The 13392-nt window shown below is 42.3% G+C and overlaps 2 pseudogenes; both read right to left on the bottom strand.

Annotated features, from left to right (window-relative positions):
• Positions 1 to 392: 392 nt before the first annotated feature.
• LOC116888066 lies at positions 393 to 3669 on the bottom strand (annotated as a pseudogene).
• A 6150-nt stretch (positions 3670 to 9819) lies between these two features.
• On the bottom strand, positions 9820 to 9934 carry LOC116889515 (annotated as a pseudogene).
• Between the last annotated feature and the right edge of the window lie 3458 nt (positions 9935 to 13392).

Below are 13392 nucleotides of genomic sequence, written 5' to 3'. Positions count from 1 at the left end.
GGTCAAGTTTATATGTGGGTTCTGTGGCTAAGAACTAATAATATTTGGTTCAAGTTTGAATAAACTGAAATGAAAGGGAAGGTGCAACATGTAAGATCCATAGTCAGAAACTTCGACTGGATGAATTTCCTCAACGGAATTTTCAAGGGAAACTGGAGAACAGGAAGATTGTGTGGCAGTAGATTGTGGTTCTATCTACTAAACTATACACTGGAACTGGATTTTTTTTTATCATTATGAAATTACTCTGTAGATCTCTGCTCCAAACAACCACAGAGAGCACTACCTAAATGCCTGGGGAGAGCATCTGTGCCTGGTTTTATCTAGTAGCCCAGGGCAGCATGTCCTCCAGTCACCGATGAGCCGGAGGCAGGGGCCAGGCCTTGGAGCTTCTAGGCCTCTGCAACCCTCAGGTGTATGGTAACTTGAAAAGCAGCAATAAGGGAGCTCAGCTGTATCTTCTCACTGGCGCCGACAGAAAGTCTGTGCTCAGTGTCTGCCATTTTGGTCAATAAATGTATCCGAACTGAAGATGGAAAGTCAACTCCGTGCACAATCATCTCTGTCGGGATGTCATGCAGTGCCAAGCCCTTCAGAGTCCTTAGCTCCATGATATTTTTGTAGGCAGCGGTTAAGTCTTGATTCAGCATCCAGCTTAGAATGTTGTCTGGTGCAGGTGTAGTCTCCTCTGTCACCTTCCCAAAGGCCCTATTGGAACTCTGCAGAAGGTTCAAAGCCCTTCGCATGTCCCCACTGGACAGAGCGACAAGGGCCTTCATTCTGTCTTCACTTATATCCACGTTCTCTTCTTGTACTACATGTTCCAGTTGAGGAACCATAAGCTCGGGTGTCAGAGGGCCAAATCTTGCACCGTGACTGCAAGCAGGGATGATCTTGGATAGGTAGTTACAGAGGAGGCAAAACCCAGTATTTTTGTGAACTTCTCAATCACTCATCTCAAGGCATTCTAGGCATCTTGAGTCCGGTGTCAACTTCCTCCAGGATCACAAGTTTTAAACCCCTCTCCCCCAGGGCCTTTGCGCCGCTAGGCAAGCGCTCTACCTGAGCTAAATCCCAACTCCTAAACTCTTCTTTTGAAGATTGTCTTTTTTGCTTTGGCAAAGCTGAGGGTTGCCCCCCCAATGATATCGTTCCAAGATGGTGGAGCCGAATTCTTTCTTTGTAAGTTGTTTGGCCCAGGCCAGGGTGGTGGATGTCTTTCTTGGCCCTCCCTGGAGGACCATAGAGAAGTAGATGTGGCAGGCGATCCTAACTGATGAACTTTTGAATGGTACTCAGAATGTTCTGGTAAGAAATGAGATCGGCCAGCGTCTGTGGCCCGGCCCGTACTTCTCAACCCGGGGCAGGTTCTGGCCGGGCCGCTACTGCGAGCCTCCTAGCCTCCGCTGCTGCGAACAAGCCGCCACAGCTGCCACAGCCTAGCCGCGGCTGCTGCGAATGAGCTGCCGCTGCCACGACTGGCAAATGCTGCAGCCCGGCCACTGACCAGTTTCACCTTTAATCCCAGCACTTGAGAGGTAGAGGCAGGCAGATGTCTGAGTTTGAAGCCAGCATGGTCTGTAGAGTGAGTTTCAGGACAGACAGGGCTACTCAGAGAAACCCCGTCTCAACAAAACAGACAACGAAAAGAGATCCATCAGGAATGATTTAACTGATTTCAGCGAAGGCCCCATATTTGAGACCTGATTCAAGGAAATTGTGTTGGTTCTTTAAACAATCAGCACTTGTTTATACTGACCGAATTAAACAATGATCTTAAATATTAAAGAAACATTATTTTTTCTGGTGTGGTGATGGTATGATGATCATTAAATGTTTAAAAGTTAGTACGTTTTAAAAAGTGTATGTGTATATGTGGGTATGTATATATGTATATATGTAAAAATATGTGTTTTTTTAAAAATAGCATAATGAAGCCTGTTGTTTTATTACTAACTAAAATATAATAAAATTTAGCATAAATAAATTGTTGAAGTTGATCTTTCCTTGATTGGGATGGAATGGTTGGGATGAATTTAATAATGAGAACAAAATAAAAGCATTTTCAGAATCAAAAATAAAGATTATGAGAAATTCTTGGCAAATGAATAACACATTTGAGGTAGAAGAATGTAATTCCAGAAAGGAGTCTGACACAGGGGATGGAAGGACAGGGCTGGGTGCTCGATGGTAGAGTGCTTGCCTAGTGTATGCAAGGTCCTGGGTTCAATCGTTAGCACTACAAAAAAGAAGAAGAAAAGGGGGAACATGTACTTTAAGATTTAAGATTTGTGCATTTAGTTGCATGTTAATTACACTCCAAAAACTTTAGAAAACAATCAGTCCAAATTTCCAAAGGAAAATATGAGCAGAATCTAAAACCTACAGAGATTTTAAAGTATCTACTTTGTGGGATAATAAAAATAAAAACAAGGCCTAGTGCGATGGTACTGGCCTTCAATCCCAGCACTTGGGAGACAGGCAAACAGATATCTGTGAGGTCAAGCCTTTCCTCTTCTACATAGCTAGTTGCAGGCCAACTAGGGGTACATGGTGAGACCCTGTCTTTAAAAAATAATAAAACAATAACTTGCATAGCTTAAAATAGCAATTGGGTTGAAGGATGTGGGCAATATTATTAAAACCTATTTAACAATATGGACTATGGCTGAATGAATACATGCATATCTTAATGTTGCATTCTTCGACTTGGGGAAGGTTGTCACCTGGGCTGCAGTGGGGCTTTTATTCAGTGCAGTTTCAGGAGTAAGCTCAAAAAATTCCCTGGTTTATCGATGTGCGCTTGGATGGAATAGTTGTAGTCTGTTTTTGTCACCCTGTATGAATTGAACAGATGTTTGTTTGCATCTTCCCAGGTAAAGTTACAAAGCCCTCATCTTCAGAACACTCACACCATAGGTCATGGAGAATGTAAATGACCACATGAATTAATCTCATGATTATAATGGGGGATAAACTATCCCAGACAAAAAACAGCATACAATGTAGTGTTCTATTTGTAACGTATGTCTTTCAAGAACAGGCACAACTCACCTTTGCTCTTTTTACATTCGTTTTCTGGGTTAGCATATAAGATTGGGTTTCATGGTGATATCTGCATACGAAGTGCAGTTGACTGTGCTCTTCCTACACTGATTCTTTGCCCTCCTCCTTCCTGTCTCCTCCAGCTGATGCCCTTTCCCCCCTAGTTAGTGCACCTTGTGATCTCATATGTAACCCATTACCTACTGTGTTTTCAACCTCACCTAATCCTTCACTCTCATTGTGTCCTTTCCAGCTTTGTAACCTACAAACACACAGACACAGAAAATAACATTTAAATTATTCAATTTTAAAATTATATTGCATTTATTTATTTATTTTAAACTTAGGTTCTACATATGAGCAAAACCATGGCATTTATCTTTATATGGTCTCTGTATTTTTTCAATTATCTATTTTTATTTTAGTAAATTTGTGTGTGTGTGTGTGTGTGTGTGTTTATGTGTGTGTTCATGTGTATGGTTATGCCATTTCTCATTCTGTAAAATGGTACTAATGACTATATCTACTTCATGAAGTTTTAAAAATTATTTCATTTATTTTTATGTTCTAATATAATTGAATCATTTTGCCCCTCCCTCCAAATCCTTCCCCATACCACTCCATGCTCTCTTTAAAATTTGTGGCCTCTTTGGTTTTGCTTTTTTCATGACTTTGGCTTTTGTATGGATCACTGCCTAGTGATAAAACCCTCATTGTGTCAGTATCACTAGTTATATTCCTTCAGCTTCCTGTTTCACAGAAGAGGAAAGAGAGGCATACAAAAGGTAAAGCCTTTTTCTATAATAAGCTGTGTTTTCACTCAGGGTTTATTTGAGCGATGCATGTCCTTGAGGAATATGACAGATTTTTAGTCTAATTTGTTCTTTTAGGATAAAATTGGTTGAACACTGTTACCATTACTTTTTGACTCAATAAATAATTTTTGCACTTTAAAAATTGTATTGTTTGTGCTGGGCAGCAGTTTAATCTCAGAATTTCGGAGGCAGAGGCAGGCAGATGAGTTCGAGGCCAGCTTGGTCCAGAGTGAGTTGAGTTCTAGGACAGTCAGAGCTACACAGAGAAACCCTGGGTTGATAACCAAAGATCAACAACAAATATTGTTTGAGATTTTCATGCATGAATACAATGTATTTTCATTGAATCCACCCCTTCTTCCTCCTCCCCACCTCCTACAGCTCACACAACAACTTTCCCCTCTCGACTTTGTGGCCTCTTCTAATCTCATAGAGTCCAGGCAATGCTAACTCAGGTATGTAGGCATAGGGCCACTAGAACATGGCAGCCTATCACAGACCACAGACAAACACTCCCTCTACCAATTGTCAATAGTTCCTCAGCTAAGAGTATGGCCTTGTGAGGCCTTCCACAGTCCATGCTAGAATTTCAGCTGGCTTGATCATGTGCACACTGCATTTTTGGATCACACAAGGTCCTCATCTCAGTGTATGTGACTTTCTATCCCATTTGTTTCCTAGTTGTCCTGTCCCTCTAATGGCAGTACTTATTGTTCCCTAACCTGGCCCTTGAATTATGAGCAAATTAGTTCACCAGCTCTCCTCAAAGCCTATCTGGAAATCCATTTTGTCTTCAGATACATTGCTAGAACCTATAAAATCTGGCTCAAGACCCCCTAATCCTCCAAGTATCCTGCTCACTTGTTAAACGCATTTCAAATATTAAAAAACAAACAAGCAAAAAACCCCAGATGAGTTTGATACTCTTTCCTGGAGTTTTCAGTTAAAGGGGGGGGGATTGGAGGGGAGGGAGAGAAAGGAAACAAATAGACTAAGCTCAGCAGTCAGAAGCCTTGTGAAGCCTGGGGAGATGGCTCAGTGGGTAAAGTAATTGCTACAAATATCTGAGGACACTGACCTCTGGCTTCTACACACACGCATTCATGGGTGGGCTTAATTTGGTGGAAAATAATTGGGTAATGGGTCACCTTAAGAACGGGGAATGCTAAAGATGAGAAATTCAATCTTTTGGCCTGCAAAAAATTAAGAAGCTGTCATCTACTCCTGGCCAAGGGACCTGCCAGGGCAAAGAGACATTTCTGAATAGGGTGCTGCATGCAATATGATTGGTTTACATATTTTTGTTGAACACAATTAAATGGCTTATCAAGTTAAAATGTGATATTCTTCTTCCTCTAGGTAAAACTGCTCATCCTTAAAGATCCCAAATCTCTCCCCCTTAAAACACTGTCATTGATAGCAATGGATTTACCTTAATACTCACAAAGACAAAAGAAGGGAGGGCCAGTAGGGCTGCCAAATAGATCTAGCCATACCCATTGGATTTGGTAACCTAACCTTTTGTCCTTCCCAGGGTCCATCTGGAGTCCCAGAAACATAGTCATATCCATCATACATATTACAGGTTTGTCCACTTCCCAAGAACAAGACGTGATCTACCCCAGGAGTTTCAGGTTAAACAAAAAGTTCTGCCCATGACATGGTAATGTCTTTCAAGGCTTGTTCCTAAGAGAACAACATAAAAATTTAGTTCCTTTATAAATTCATTGCCAACAAGAGACATCAACAGACTTAGTCCACCTTTCCTTTATTTTCTCTCCCTTCCTTCCATCTTGATGGCTTTTCTGCTTCCATTAATCTGTCATAGAAGTGAAATTCTATTCATAGGCCACTTACACATTAAAAATTTATTTCCTAGAGCTCCTGCCAAAAAAAAAAAAAAAAAAAAAACCATGTAGCTTTCAGGAAAGGCAATGTTCCATTCTATTGTTTCCTCCTAATACAATCCTGTAATGGGATTAATCAAAATGTCTTAAGCTTATCCAACCTGAACATGGTATCAGGCTTCCCAGAAGATGCAACAGCACTTCTGCAAGTGTCTTGGCTCTATCCTTCATAACTGAGGGGGAACAGTATGCTAATAAGTAAAACAGGGGGACATGCACCGCTACTAATTTTTTTCTATAGACTTTTCAATGTTCTTCTTACCTATTCATGCACTAGCAAAGTGGCAACTGAGAAGAAAAAAAGATTCAGATTCCTAGGCTCCATGTCTAGGGATTTTGATCTAGCAGGTCTGTGTAGGGCCTAGGAATCTATGCCTTTCTCCAAGTGACTCTAATGCTTGTCTTCCTCAGACTACACCAAGAATCACTGGTGGTTTGAGATCACATAGATGACATGTGAGTAGCTGGGACTGAGGTTTCTGAGTTGAGTTTGTGTGTTTAACTTGTTCCGTCATCTGGGAGCTGGCTAAACCATCTTCAACCAAGTATACCAAACTAGGCACTCGCTAGTGAGGACAACCATTTCTAGCAATTTAGCAGTCTTAAGAGCTTGGTAAAGCCTGTCTAGTCAGAGGACTGGAAGGAAAAAATGGCTACCACAAGACAAATGCCCAAATAGATGGTGCCTGGTGGAGAAGAGGAATTATTATTAATCTTATACTATTTTTTCTTGTCCACAATGAAAGGAACAGAGGCTCCTAACTCAGTAGCTATCAAAGATTTTATAAAGCAGAAAATACTGGGGGGCACTGACATGAAAGGAGTGGTAGGGACTAGGGTTCTGGATTAGATTTTTATACTCTCATCCCAGAGTCTATGCCAGTCTCCTTCCAATAGTTACATGAAGATCTTGCTCAAACGGTAACATCTTCCTGCCTCCCCTACCTGACAAATGCTTCTCTAACTCTCAAGGTCTATGTTCAATACAATGTTCTCTGTGAGGCCTTCCTGGTGATATGATAAAACCAGGGATTAGCCTAGGAGAGAGTTTCAATTTTAATCATTTAGCGGGTGGCAGGATGCAGTTAACAGAGAAAGGAGCTAGCTTGTACATTTGTTTTGCAGCATGGCTTTGAACGTGCTAGGAGTGCACAGTACAACTGAGCTATATCCCCAACCTGGTAAGAGATTTTAACTGTTTTGTCCAGAGACCCAAGACAACGAATCACTCCCTAACTAAATGTGTATAATCGGGCTAATGGTTTATCATGTAATAGCCTGGAGATTTTGTATTTAGATGAAGGGGTAGGGAGAATGCTAGGAAGTCAAAAATTATTTGAGGAATGCCTTCATAGGTAGATTGCTTGTACTTCAAATTCCCAGATGTCTCTGTGTGTGTGTGTGTGTGTGTGTGTGTATGTGTGTGTGTGTGTGTGTGAGTGTGTGTGTGTGTGTGCATATATGTGTATGGGTTCAAGTATGTATGTGTAGGCATATCCAGAAAGTATACACATGCATGTGGAGGCCAGAGGCAGCATCAGTGTCTTTCTTTATTGCTCTTCACCTTATTTTTGACACAGGGTCTCTGTCTGAAGCAGAGGCTCTGGGATTACAGGCATGTACAACCATGCCTCATATCTTAAAGTGGGTGCTAAGGCTTGAACTCAGGTCTTCATACTTGGGCAATAAGCATGCTATCAACTGAGCTATCTCCCCCACCCACAAATACTTTTGACCACTGATCGCAATATAACCCAAAAAAATCTGCTCTTTTCGAAGGTGCCTCATAACCGATGTGGGTAGTCTCTTAAGAATTCAGGGCCAGGCAGTGGTGGCTCATGCCTTTAATCCCAGAACTAGGGAGACAGAGGCAGGCAGATCTCTGAGTTTGAGGACAGCCTGGTGTATAGAGCAAGTTCCAGGACAGCCAGGGCTTCACAGGAAAATCCTGTCTCAAAACAAAACAGAAACGAAGAAAGAAAGAAAAGAAAGAAGGACAGAAGACAGAAAAGAAAAAGAATCACAGTTTAAAGTGATGTAACTGGATAAATAGCTCCTAGCTTTGTCCAACAGTATCACCTGAAGAGCTTTTAGAGGGAATGAGGCCCAAAACTTACCCAATACTACCTGGTACAAGAGTACATTAGAATCATTGGCCAGTGGGTCTAGACAAATGTAGTTTTACTTCACAGGGATTAATGATATGAAGATAAGGGAAAATATAGGGTGCATTAGGAAATAGGCTAATAGTCTAGTTTGAGATAGCTCACACAGCAAGAAGAGATGTCCAACAGAGTGAAACACACTTGTAATCCTAATATTTGGGAGTGAGAAGCAAGAGGATAACTGAAAATTCAAGACTAGTGTATTCTATGTAGTGTGTTCTGGGCAATTGTGGCCTGTATAGCAAAATCCTACTTCAACAACATGAAAAGAGAGGCCAGGAGCAGTAAGTATCTTTAATTCTGGCATGCAGGCTACAGAGGCAGGCAGATCTCTGTGAGTTAGAGGGCAGGGATACACAGTGAGACCTTGTTCTACATCTTCATCTGAAGGCTGCTTGCAGACGACTGACTTCCAGGCAGCCAGGATGAGGGTTTTAAAGCCCACACCCACAGTGATACAACTACTCCAACAGGGCCATACCTTTTAATAGTGCCCTTCCCTGGGCAGAGCAAATACAAACCATCACAAAGTTGTAGTATGTCAAAGAGTGTCCACACTTCTTTGCTTGCAAATGTTCATTGCAAATACTTGTTTGTTTGGTATGAGGCCTCTGGCTTCTGCTACTCTATCAATACTGGGACTCCTCTCAGATATCCTGTTGTTGCCCTGTGTTGTGGAGATCCTGTAGCTTTGGATCTGTAGGCCTGGCCCCTTCATGCACTCCAGCAGTTCATCAAATAGGGTAGATGTTGGGGTGGGCCAACTCAAAGCCTTGGATTTGGGCCTGAGAAGTCTAAGCTGGTCAGCCTACCTGCCCTCATTCTCTCATGCCCTTGGGATTGGCTGACTAGCAAACCCCCACACAACCAGAGGGAGCTCTACCCTTCTGCCCAGGAGAGGGTGGTGCAGAGCTCCCTCACCCAGTATGTTGCAGACAATGAGGGACATAGCCAGTTCTCCTACTTTGATGACCCTGAGCCAGGTTTCCTGCCCAGCATAAGTAGCAAGGACTGAGAGAGGAGAGGAGGGTGTCTCTCTCTCTCTCTCATCTGCAACACTGACTGACACATGGCAGATAAGTTGCAGGACCAGCTATCCCATGCTTACACCCTCCAGGCTGGCTCACTTCTTCCCCCACCATCAGGGTCAGCTCTACTGTGCTACTCAGGTGAGATTCAGGGCTTGCTCTCCCAAGTGCTGTATCAGATGAGGGAAGGAGCCAGCTCTCCAGCTCTCCAGCTCTCCTGATTGTTCTGGGCCAACTCTTTAGCCTGCTGGTGGTGGGGGTGGGGGGATAAAAGGGAGGGGAAAGGATTTTTCTCTTGATGATTTCACCACACAACAGTCAAGAGACAGGGCTGGCTCTCCCATGCTTGTACCCTCAGGGGCCAGCTTGTTAGCAACCTCCATCAGGGCCAGGCAGGGTACAGGGCCTGCTCTCTTGAGTGCTGCAGCTGATGAGGGGCTGAGACATCTCTCCTGTTCTCAGGATCCCAGGGTTGTCTCAAGAGTGGTCTCAGGAATGCTATGTTCGTGCATCATGGTGCCAGACCGGGTTCATCTTAGGCATGGTCTCCCCATCAAGCCCTGTGTAGCACCAAACTAGTGGTCATCTCAGGTTAGCTCCATGTCAGGGCCTCATGGAGTTGATCTAGTGGTTGTCTCAGGCTTGCTCCTCAATCAGGCCTACCCCAGTGGCCCCAGTACAAGGGTTGTTTGTCATTGGCTCACTCCTGTCCAGGGCCTGTGGTTCCAGGTGGGATTCTTCTAGATTCTTACTTGCTCCCTACCCTGGGAGACATGTGGGCCTGTGTAGTGTTGTTAGCTCCCGGTCTGGGCCCCTTGGCACCAGAGCGGTGGAGGTCTCAGGCTCAAATCTTTCAGGGACTGTTAGGCGACTAATCATTCAGATGTTCACAGGTCAGAACACTGAGCGTAGACATAGCCGTTTTCCTCTCTGCCACCTACAACAGCCCCACGTGCAAAGCCTGTAGGGGCAGACATCATTTAAATGACTGGCTTTAGAATGTAAGCCTGAGATAAGTGCAGGATAGAGGCCTCAATTTACCCATCAAAAAGGACACATGAAACTGTGTGATTCTTACCTCTCCAAGCTCAATATTCTAAGACATCTCATAACATATGTATAGCTGCTGAACTGGCTGAAGTGGGTAGAGAAAGCACCATGTACATTATTTAAAGATTATTTAAATATTTTGCAGCCTAAGACACTACAATGACTAAGACACAACTAGGGGAAAGTACATGTCTACAAGAAGTACTGAACTAAATAAAAGTTATTACCATCATCGTTTTCACGTTAATTCACAAAACTTAAATCTGTGAATGATGATAGTGCCTAATTTAACTTACTCATAGCAAATACTGCTTTTCTGGACCTGTCAGCTCTCATGCTGCTCTTTCAACTGCTCATTACACGTACAAAGCTAATTGATGTGTCTGCAAGCACTGGTAATTTAGGCCAGTTTCTCAGCACATCATTTCAGTGAATACCGTTTTGTATTAACAGTTTTAATTATGCATACAGTGTGGTACATGGTTTTCTACACACAGGAAGATAACCCATTAACAGGCCAGATTCTGATCCTTCTTCAGAAGGTACAGGGCAATTCAAATCAAAACCTAAAGGCTCTGGAGAACCTCTTACTTTATACATTGTACTGTGTGCTGGTGTGTTTCTATATTATGAACTGCTTCCAGAGTTCTGTTGCCATCCCATTTTCTGTCAGGTTTATTTGTGCTATAGGCAGCAGGTGGTTGTAGAGAAAAACAAAACAAAACAAATATCTAAAAATTCCTGTGTTGTTCAGGAAAATTCCATAACCACATCCAATGCTTGTCATGCTGCCTCGGTGTCCGGAGTACTGGATTATAGGTGAGCCAGTATATCTAGCTTAGTAAAGTTCTCTTTTTTTTTTCTTTTTTTTGGAGCTCGGGACCGAACCCAGGGCCTTGCGCTTACCACTGAGCTAAACCCCCAACCCCAGTAAAGTACTCTTAACTTCCTTGCGGAGTAATTTACTTAGCCACGAGTTCAAGGTCAGTCTGAGTTACATAGTAATTCCATGCCAGTATAGACTACAGATCAAGACCTTGTCTTCAAAGTCAAATAAACACACACACACACACACACACACACACACACACACACACACACCCCTATTTGCAAAGACTGTGTACCTGTTGGTGGAGGGGAAGGAGGAGGGAAAGGATTTCTATACAGATGTTGTATTCTATAATGAGTAATGTCACCTACTAATCTTCATTCCAATATTAGTCAACTAATGCTCGATAACATCCAAGTACAAAATTCAACTGGACGCAACAATTAGCATTTGGTTTTCTACAGTAATCAGTGTTTGTTTGATTGAGAGAGGTTGGAGACTGTGCTTCAAGCTATGTATGGGGCTCACTCACTGCTGCAGGTTGGTTCAAATTTTCTGTAGGTATGTTTACTCTGGGGCACAGGGTAAAGCAGAACAGAATGTAGTCATTCTTCTGATAACTATAGCAGTGTCACTATAGTTCTTTGAACTTACTAGGCTGTACTTGCCTGGAATTTAAAGAGATATGTCTGCCTCTACCTCCTGACTACTGATGTAAAAGACATGAGACGCCACACCCATCTGTATTCAACTTTCAGAACGTGTATTAGGCAACATGGCTGAAGAACTAAGATACTCAATAAAGGCTATTCCTGGAATGTACAAAAAGGGCTACAAAAGACTATATTCACTAAGCAACTACCGTTCAGTCAGATGCTTCTAGAATCTGGGCAAGCTCCTTTAGTAAGTGATGCATGTTTCAAGCACTCAGGTGCTATGCAACATGGAGGTAATGCTCTGATAAAAAAGAAAAACAGAAGGAGAAGAAGGTGAAAGAAAGGACAGGATTCAAACAGGCAGTTCATGACTAATTCAATAGAGGAAGGACAGAATAGCACAAAGTCAGGAATGAGCATGGCAAGGTCATCTATTATAGCACCAAAGTATCAGAGTCAGGCTGCCTTCAGATTCCTTGCTAGAACAATAAATGAAAAAAGACTACTATTCAAGTGTAAAAGACTACTATTCAAGTGCACTAATTCCTGTCTCCAGGGGGCCACAAAGCTCAACACAGTGAGTGTGAAGAGTAACAAAAGCAAATAAATGGAAATTTAAATGTGAGAAGACAAATAGGAAAAAAGGAATCTCCTGGTGATCTTCCCCTTTTAAAAACAAATGCATGTACAAACCAGATGAACCTGTATTCTTGGCAAGTGTGATTCTATTTACTTGAGATGTTGAAGTCTAATATTAAATTATACTCCACATAACGACAGTTTGATCAATGATAGATTACATGTAGTATAGCAGTCCTCTACAGTTATATCTCCTACCACCTTCTGGGAAGAGCTGGAGAATGAGGCGCAGGAGGACTATGAGCCCGAGTCGCATTTTTTCCCTGTCTTCCGTTAAGCCCAGATGGTCGGAGCTACCTCCCTGGTCTCCAATGTCAACCTCTGAGAGACACCAACCATGTGACAATGGCCACTCGCCATACAGTCCCCTAAACCCAGCAACACCATAGGACCCACCCACTAACATGAATTCCATTCTCTGGTAGAGCACTACAACCTGATTTTCTGCTCCAGCCATTGAAATTTCTTCTGCTCTATTCATTTGTGTCTCTTTTACAAGAAGACCTGAATAAAGACTGGGTGTTTTGTTGTTGTTTGTTTGTTTGTTTTTAGTTTCTATCTTATCTGGTTTTTTGTTTCCTAAACCACAATGAAACATCTGTAGTCCTGGAATGGAAATTTATGTTCAAACGTGACATTTCTCAGAGGGCTTAGTTTTCTGTGGCTGCTGTATTTCTGAAGGGCCCCGGTGTATCGATTATGCTCCTTGTGCCTGGATGTTACCTCTTGGGTCACTTGTGAACCTTTGTGAAGCACGACAGAATGTGTTTTCAGAAGGACTCTTTTATGTATTTCTCAAGTCTAAAAATAGTGACATAATTAATAAAGGCAGACAGTCTCCATAAGATATACTTTTTGCATGAGAAGCCACACAAACCATTTTGGGGTGCACTTGAATGTTATATCTTAGCCAATTGTACCTTAAGTCCTGGACCCACAATGCTACAGTGACATCTGAGAAGGAGAGATTGGCATTGAAGGAGGCAGGGCTTAACCACATTTCAAAGTGAATACAAATTGTATAATGACAGTTTCCTTCGTTTCTATGTATTTACAATATTCTCCCTCCTTGTTTAAGCAATCATTTTCCCCCATCTATTCCAAGAAAGGCACTTTACTTTTATTCTTCTTTAACATTTATTTATTTAGCATGTGCACAGTGTGTGTGTGTGTGTGTGTGTGTGTGTGTGTATGTATGTATGAGTGTGTGTGTACATGCCATAGCTCATAGTTCATGTGTAGATATCAGAAAATAACT

The sequence above is a fragment of the Rattus rattus genome, chromosome X, assembly GCF_011064425.1.
Source record: "Rattus rattus isolate New Zealand chromosome X, Rrattus_CSIRO_v1, whole genome shotgun sequence".
Lineage (NCBI taxonomy): Eukaryota > Metazoa > Chordata > Mammalia > Rodentia > Muridae > Rattus > Rattus rattus.
Note: the sequence above shows the minus strand (reverse complement) of the source record. Positions and strands in the feature narration are given on the sequence as shown.